Source organism: Rhinatrema bivittatum, chromosome 18 (genome assembly GCF_901001135.1).
Source record: "Rhinatrema bivittatum chromosome 18, aRhiBiv1.1, whole genome shotgun sequence".
NCBI classification, from domain to species: Eukaryota; Metazoa; Chordata; class Amphibia; order Gymnophiona; family Rhinatrematidae; genus Rhinatrema; species Rhinatrema bivittatum.
This window is the reverse complement of record NC_042632.1, coordinates 40,751,327-40,759,284: the sequence shown is the minus strand read 5'-3', so window position 1 is coordinate 40,759,284 and position 7,958 is coordinate 40,751,327.

Below are 7,958 nucleotides of genomic sequence, written 5' to 3'. Positions count from 1 at the left end.
TTTTTTTTTTTTTAAGGGAAAAAGATCCCGCAGAAGAAAAAAAACAGGTGCAAATCTCTACAGCCTCTTAGTACCAGGGCAAAAATAGGCGCTTACTTTCCCTTTTGAGAACGGATGTAAAGTCCAGGGGTATAAGTGCTTGCAGGCTTTCCAACAACATGGGTGCTTTTGAAACTTGTCCCTTTTGCTGTATCAAAGTTTATCAGATGAATTGGTTTCCTTGAGAAAACTACATCCAGATCGCTCCTATACTGCATAGCTAAGTAACTTTCTCAGCGGATATGCAGCAAGTAATTCATTGTAAATCAAATAATTCTTGTAATGCACCCTGTCATATTTCGGTTAATATACTATGTTAAACTTCCTTTCATTTTCCTCTTGCTCCCAGTTTTACTCATCCCTGTTTTATTGTAACTGTAACTATTTTATGTTTAGCACCTATTATTTATCCCGTTCATTGTTCCTTTTTTCACTCCACTGTTTATTGTAAACCGGCATGATGTGATACCCTCACGAATGCCGGTATAGAAAAAACTAAAATAAATAAATAAATAAGTATTACTGCATGCCCTGTGGACTTGTGGAGGTCCATTACAAAAATGCATGAGTGCTTCGTGGATGTGTACGCACGATCATAATGTTATTTATAAATTTATGTATCACTAACATTTCTAAGGGATTTACAAGGTACATTCATAAATTAGTAAACAAACATAATAAATCAAATTCAATCAAATCACAACAATAAACTTAAAGACCTACTAAAACAGTCATAAAATAATGAAGCATAATAAAAACATAATAAAACAATGAAATGCAATAAAACATAATAAAAACATAGTAACATATAATAAAACAATTCATCTAGCGCTTCATTGAGGCTAAGAAAATAAAATGTTCAAATAGGAATGCCTTCACCATTTTCCTACAAGTTATTACTTCACTCTTTACTTGTAACAGAAAAGTGTTCCAAAGGATTGGCCCCCGTATGTAAAACAGACTTAAATGAAGACTTAAAACTTGCTTAAATGAAGGAATGTCTAGTAGCATTTGAGAGGCTGAGCATAGGGTTTATACTGGGCAATATAGTTTCAAAGCCACATTACCATTATGAGAGGTAAGACCTTTGATTCCTTTAAACACTAGTGTCAGTATCTTATTTATTTATTTAAAGGTTTTTTATATACCGCGGAACGTTTCAAACATCACCTCGGTTTACAATGAACAATAATTTAGCAACAGGCTTTACAATCAATTCAGAGAGAACAAGCAAATATCAATAAACAAGGCAATGAATCAGCATATGGTACAATTAAATCCCATCTAATCTTATGGGAGAAACTATGTATATTTACCAACGGTATATACTTTGGTAAATTATGTACAAATAAAATATACAATCTATGTATAATTAGATACATTCAGGCAGAAGAAGGCAGAAAGTAGTAAGAGGGAAGGGGGGAGGGAGAGAGGCTGGCTGATAGAGTGGAGATAGAATGGTAGGAGAGGGAGGCTGTTAAAGATAGGAAGGCTGTTTGAGGAGTCTAAGGGCATTATGTATAAGCTTCTCTGAAGAGCCAAGTTTTTAAGTTTTGTTTGAATTTCTTGATACAAGGCTCCAGGCGCAAGTCTGTAGGCATTTTATTCCAGATGTTTGTTCTTAAATTTTATTCTTGAGGAAATCGGTAGCCAGTGATGTTTAGCTAGATAGGGGGTGATGTGGTGAAAGGTTGGAATTTGCTCGATTATTTTCATTGCTCAGTTCTGAATATTTGCAGTGCTCTCATGGTATTTTGTGGTAAAGTGTATTACAGTAGTCTCCTGCTGATATAACAAGAGACTGAATGACATTTTAAGGCTACATTATTAAGATAAGGTCATATTTTTCTTAACATTTGTAACTTAAAATAAGAATGTCGGACTACTTTTTTAATGTGTGGTCTTGTATCCATAATTATACCTAGGTTTCTTACTTCAGAAATGTTACTAGAAATTCCTTCCTCATATAAGGTCCTTGGGATAGCATTCGTAGGTTATCTAGCTAAGTAAAGAATTTTAGTTTTTGACAAGTTTAAGACTAGTTTGTTGTTATTTAGCCATTGGCAAAGCCATTTGACTAAACAACAAGCTCATCTTAAACTTGTCAAAAAACCGAAATTCTTTACTTAGCTAGTATGCAACAGTTTGTTTTTGGTTAGGGGGGCAGAAATAGAGATTCTGGTGGCATAGTTTTTGAATTCTTGTCAAATTAAAATTGTTTTTAGTACTATCCAAAGATATACTGTAAGTAATCTTTGCCATGCATACTAGACATTTGTCATGCACATTGCCAAAAATTTAGTGCTTGAGCTGAAGTAGCTCATGCATGCTGAGCTAGTTATGACCTGTGAGCTATTCCAGGCAGGTGCAGTATGTCTCCTAGCTCCTTCTCCTTTTTGCATATAAAAGGGAGGCTAGTGTAACCCCTGATCGCTGCATGGTATTCCAGTTTCCCTAGCCCTCGTATTTTTCCTATTATATAAATATGAGCATGCTCCTGCATTGGTGACCTCACTCTATGCAGGCTTTGGAACCAGCATCTGTTTTCCTTAAAGTGCAGCTGTAGAGGAACTCAGCTCCCTGTAGAGCAATTTGGAGGCTCCAGGGAGGATAATGTGAGCAACTTTTCTGGGAAACCTCTGTCTGAGTCATTGGCCATGTACCTGTGCGTGAGTACCATGGGGTTATAGCGGTTCCACAGTTATTATAAGTGAATTCTCAGTTATGAGTAGCATTGCCTGATGTGGGACTGGGCAGACTGCATCAGCTAATAAAGTCATCTACTGATGTGCTGACATTTAGAGATTTTATTGAATGTATTACGGGAGCTCCTGGTGGAACCTGCATCTTCTGTGTCTTGAGTGTCAGAATATAAATGAGATGGCTGGACTCAGAGTGGATTCTACAGTTTTATTTGGATTCACAAGAGTGCATGGAGGGTAGAGGGACTGGACAGAGTGTGCCCCTTGGATAAAATCTTGCTGAATTGGCAGGACAGTGAGAGGCAGATTGCACTAGCATCTGCTTTGCTTGGCATTGCTGCAGGGTGGACCGAGGGGGACAGCAACTAGACCCAGGCATAGAGGCAGAGAATCAGGTGACAGAGGAGGATGCTTTGGAAGAATGCCGCATGCAGTGTCTTGTGTTCATGTTTCTTTTCCTGCCACCGATTCCCTTCCTAGTGTTTGGCCAGTCTCTGCGCTGGCGAGAGTCGCATGAAAGTGGAGGGAACGGCACATGACAGAGGGGCATGTGGCTTTCTGGGTGTAAGGGCATGAAGGAGTAAAAGTGCTGAGCTGAGGGGAAAAGGCAGGAGGAGCACGAGGTGACTGCGAGGAAGGAGGAGTGAAATGCAGGTCATGTAAACATTTAAAAAAGAAAAAAATAACCCATGATCTCTACTGAATGATTCTGCTGGAAGTTTTCTTTTTTAATGTGGGGGGGGGGGGGGGGGGGGGGGGGGTGGGGGATTTTCTTAAGTGCAGCGCAGAACTCACTTGAAATCTGCCATGTTCTATGGGGCGAGAGGTGTGCACAGACATTTTATGCATTTTCTTTTGCTATTTCTCTGGAAAGGAATATATGTTGGAAGGGGGTGTGACAAGTGTCAGCCAAAAATATGTAATGCATGCGATACAACACTTACCAGTTAGGTGTTACTGGTGTCAAGAGCACACACACAACTCCAGGCAGAAGCAAGATGCAAGTACAGAAGATCAAAAACAGCCACCCTGGGGAACAAGAAGAGAGAGAGTCTTATATTTCTAAAATGGTGCCACCAAGGCCAATATTTTCCATGTCAGGCCTACGCCAGTAGATAACTTTGAGCGAGAGTTGACAGCAAAGCTTCTGCTATCAGAGGTGCCCTAAACAGGTCCCTATGGCTAACTCCATTGATATCTGGTGCAGGATCGTCCAGCATTGGTCATGGGAGGCCAAACCAGCACATCTTCTCTACTTTTTGACCACTAGCACATGGGCAAACATAAGGCCTCAAGAGGAACTGCTTTTGCAGACCCATCGGATGGGGGCATTGTAGAAAAACAACACAATTAGCTATCACCTACTTGCTGCAGGAGCCTACGTATCACAGGGTGGAAGGCCTGGAGCTGGACAGCTATTAAAGGGAGGCACGCTGTGGCTGAAGAGTCACTGGGGCATGAGGGTGTTCGTGATGCTTAAGAACATGCCATACTGGGTCAGACCAAGGGTCCATCAAGCCCAGCATCCTGTTTCCAACAGTGGCCAAACCAGGCCATAAGAACCTGGCAAGTACCCAAAAACTAAGTCTATTCCATGTTACTGTTGCTAGTAATAGCGATGGTTATTATCTAAGTCAACTTAATTAATAGCAGGTAATGGACTTCTCCTCCAAGAACTTATCAAATCCTTTTTTAAACACAGCTACATTAACTGCACTAACCACATCCTCTGGCAACAAATTCACTTCACTGCAGAAGGACTGTGTCTTTTGCACCTACTGCCAGGTCCCACCAAAGGCCTGCTTGTTTTGTAACTCTCTTCCAAAAGGATAGTAATGTTATGCTGTTTTATACTTACTGTTGCTTTTTGGGGTGTCTAGAATATTTATTATTATATGGTTTGTCTTGGATGAAATTTTGTGTTGGTTTCTATTGAGTGATTTTGGTTGTTTAAGTAAGGGACCTTTCTTACACATTGCCCGTTCTCTCAGAGGTGTCTGAGGGTAGATAATAGATGAGGTGAAACTTAAGCGAGATACAGGGAGGAGGGGGGGGGGGGGGGGGGAAGAGGTTCCTTCCCTTCTCTTGTACCTTGCCATATCTCTTTTCAATCTCCTCAGTATTCGGTATCCTTCCACCATCTGCTATCCACTTCCTCCATCCTCCCAACCCAGTACTGGCCTCCTCTCCTTCCACTCAGAGTTTGACCCTTGACTCCGTCTTGCCACCCCACAAAGACCTGATGAGTTAGCAAGGGCCAATGCAAAGTGTGCAGCTAGGGCTAGCATTCAAAAGTGGCATTGTTGCCAGTAGCAGCTTGCCATGGGATGCAGCCTTCTTGTCACCCTCCCCGTTGTCCGTCTCTATCCGCTTTCCCATACTGAGCTATGGTTGAGAGACCCTACCCCAGGGGGGTGTGAACATTGCCTCCACAGTAACTCCCAACAAACTTGGGGAACGGAAGACTGGAACTGGGAATTGAATACACTTTAGCTTTGCAGTTAGGGCGCACCTCTGAAAATCTATCCCATACTGCAAGCTTATAATGCAAAATAATAGCAGGGCTCATGGTCCAGGGAGAGAAAGCATCAGATAGAGATAGCACCCATTAGCATTCTCTTAGTAAACTATGAATAAACTCATAACCATATGATTAGAGAGTGTAGGATAGCAGATGAGGAATGAAAGGTAAAAAGAGGATAGTCTACAGTGGTCTTTTCAGACTAAAGTTGGAATGATGTATTATTTCAGATACGGAATGCTTTTTGTACTTATTCCATTAGTATATAATTAAATTACAAATTAACGTGAGCACAAAAAAAGCTCATTATGTCCAATTTGACCAATAAAAGAAAGATCAAGAGAAGGGTTTTTCCATTTTTAGTACTGATAATGCTCTGGGGTTGCCTGCATTCTAGTTTCATCAAGGCAACTTCAAGAATCGTCTTCTAGAACATTCAGGACATGTACCTAACTGTACCCAGGACCAAAAGCATGTTTGAACATGAAATTCAATGCCAGGTGAGTGGAACCTGATGAGATGGGGATGAAGACAATTGAGAAATATCTTTTATTAGTTCAAAATAGTTTCACAAACACATTCACAATTGGTGAATTTCTCATCTACAGAGAAGATTTATGTGCCATTCATAAAGAACAATGTGATTGGCTGATCCTGGCTTTTCAGGCATCTCTGCTGGGAATACATGCCAGCCTTTAGTGACTGATGTAAGGCCCATACTACTATATACTATGGCAGTGGTTCTTAACCTATGCTAGGGACACACTTAACTGGTCTGGTTTTCAGGACACCATAATGAATAGGCACGAGATAGATTTCCATACACTGGGTCTTCAGTGTAGGTGAACGATTCATTTTTTCCCCCCACTTATTTTCTTCTGTGTTTTGCTGGTTACAATAAACACTGATAGATTCCTGGGAAAAATAAAATAAAAACTGAAAAACAAAGGTCCTTACTTTTATTCCATGAACTTGTAACCTTGATTTTTATACAAACTTCTTTAATCGCTTATGATCGATTAGGGCTCCTCACTTTAGGTGTTTTATAAAAATGTTAAAATTTTGGAGGATAAATTTTCAAGCCATTCCTGCGCATAAAAAGGTGTTTGACGTGGATTTTATGGGGTCTTTGAGAGGTGTTCCCGGGGCGAAGTTGGGGGAAAGAGTTCAGATGTGTGGAATTTTGAGATTTCAAAAGTTATGCGTGCACATTGTGCAGGAAAAAGTACCCTAAGAGGTCTGTGTGCATACTTTCTCCAACATGGTTCGAAAACTGGTATTAAAGTCAGTGGGTGAGCAAAACGTACCTGCAGACTTTACACTTGTATGCACAGTTTGAAAAGTTGCCCCCTTGATGTTTATTTTCCAGCTAATTACGAGATTTTTGTGGGCGCCTAAATTCAGTGGGTTTTCTTTTTGGTGCTTTTGCGTTTCAGACACGATAGCGAGATTGCTTTTTTTTTTTTCTGCTCAGTAAGCAACATTTGGAAAGCAGTGAGAGAGACAATTGGTTCTGTATGGTTTTTGATACATTCTACATTGCATGTGTTCTCTGTTCTGTAATTCCAGTTGAAGAAGTTTCTCCTGGCACAACGTATACAGGAACTAGCAGTACTGGTACACACAGGCAGTGTTTTTTCTTGTAATGTCTTCCACAATGAAACCTTTGTGAACATAAGCACACTCTCTTCTGGGGATTTTAGGAGACCCTAGGTAAATTGTGTCTCCCCAATATAAAATAATTTGGCACACAATATTTTGGAATTCTGCAGTTCAGCAGCTCTTCTTGACCATACCCCCGCAGACCTTGGCTCAGCACTCTGCCCACCCACAACCTGTTCTCAGCGTGCTTTCTTTCCCACATCTGACTCCCAGCACTCTCATCACCCCCCCAACCAACAGTTTTATTGCCAGCCGCCATCATAAATGCTTTTCACGCCACCCACAGGCATGCTGTGCTAATAATGACCTGCTTACCCATATGTACTTTTTATTCCATTAACATATCTTATATATATATATACATACCGTATATATATATATATATATATATACACACACACACACATACATATATATATACACACACACACACATACATATATATATATATACACACACACACATACATATATATATATATACACACACACACACATACATATATATACACACACACACATATACATATATATATATACACACACACACATATACATATATATATATACACACACACACATACATATATATATATATACACACACACACACATACACACACACACCTAATGAATAACTATCGCCTACCTTCTCTATTTCTCTATGTATTGGATATAGGAATTGTAATAGAAACATATTTCTCCAAGAGAGTGTATACTTGTACCAAGATTGGATTTTTTTTTAACTTTGGAGAGTGTTGCTTCTGCAGGTCATTATTATTGCTATTTCAAGGAAGCCAAACAATTTGTAAAAGAGAACAAGCATAAGCTTTTATTTGTGCTTTGTGCAACACTCCTGAATGTTTCCCTTAAGCATCTGTTTGCTACACAGAAAGCAGTAACTGGAGGGCACTCTTGTTGTTCCATTGCCCACTTTCAGCCATGTGACCACTTCTTTTTTAACCATTCGCAAGCCCTGCTACAAATCTATGACTTTATAATAAAGTATATGTACTGTATGATGCCATTCCGTGCT